The sequence below is a fragment of the Nannospalax galili genome, unplaced genomic scaffold (assembly GCF_000622305.1).
Source record: "Nannospalax galili isolate Female #2095 unplaced genomic scaffold, S.galili_v1.0 scaffold916, whole genome shotgun sequence".
Classification (NCBI taxonomy): Eukaryota; Metazoa; Chordata; class Mammalia; order Rodentia; family Spalacidae; genus Nannospalax; species Nannospalax galili.
The window spans coordinates 717,418-718,599 of record NW_008337947.1 but is presented as its reverse complement, the minus strand read 5'-3'; positions in this window follow the sequence as shown (position 1 = coordinate 718,599).

Genomic DNA, 1,182 nt, shown 5'->3' with positions numbered 1-1,182 from the left:
CTGGCTGACTAGATTTACCAGAAGGGCAGATAGGGGGGACTGGATGGGGGTACTCACAGCACAGTGGACAGTGGCAGGGATAGCAGAGTATGGAGGCTCTAGTTGGAGAGGAAGGCTGTCTACCTGACGAGTTTGTGTTCATACTCAGATGCCGAGGAGCTCAGAAGGTATGCGACTGTGATCAGTACGTGTGGAGTTAGAGGACAACTTGTGAGAGCTGATTCTCTTCTTCTACCACATGGGTCCTGGGGATAGAACTCAGGTCATCAGGCATGGTAGCAGGTATCTTTACTGCTGAGTCATCCTGCTGTTGGAACCTCATTTAATTTTATGTCTTATAGAGTTTATAATGAGTAAAAGATTATATAAGGGTAATAATTCATCTGTAAACCTAGAAATGTACAGCCAATTTTGAAAGAGATGTACCCTAGCTCAGAAAAATGTTATTGAATAGGTTAATGCTGTTGTAATGAAATGCTTCTTTTAATTAAAAAAATAAATTAATTAAAAAAAAGTCTCACAAAAAAAGAGAAAATCAGGAAGGACAAAACATAGAACCAAAATAAAAATGAACATAACAGACTCCTTTTCTCTTGAGATTTGTATATTATGAGTTGTGGTAGAATTATAAGTCCTAAGAGTGCCTTTTACAGACTCATTGTCTACCAAGCAAATACTCAAGGCAAGTATATTATAAATGAAAGAAGGTAAAGACACAGAAAGCAAAGTATACTTAGTAAGTTTCTATTGAACTTGCAAAATCATTGATTACAAATATATCATGAGAAATGTAACATCAAGACAACCACTATAAAACCTGATATAAATAGAAAAATAAACACTAAATCAAAATGAAATTAAAATGTTCAAGTAAGGGTTGGAGAGAAAGCGCAGTAGCTAAGAGCAATTGCTGCTATCAGTGAGGACCCAGATTTGGTGCTCGGCACCAATATGGTGACTCAGAATTAAATATAGCTCCACTTTTAGGGTATCTGATGCCTTCTTCTGGCCCTCATGGGAACCAGACACAGAAGGGGTACACATACAGACATGCACACACTCTCTTGCACACACACACACACACACACACACACACAATGTTTAATCCACAGAAAAGAATAAAAACTAATAAAGAATAGATTGAAACTTCATAACTAACATATTAGTAATTGTATGAAATGT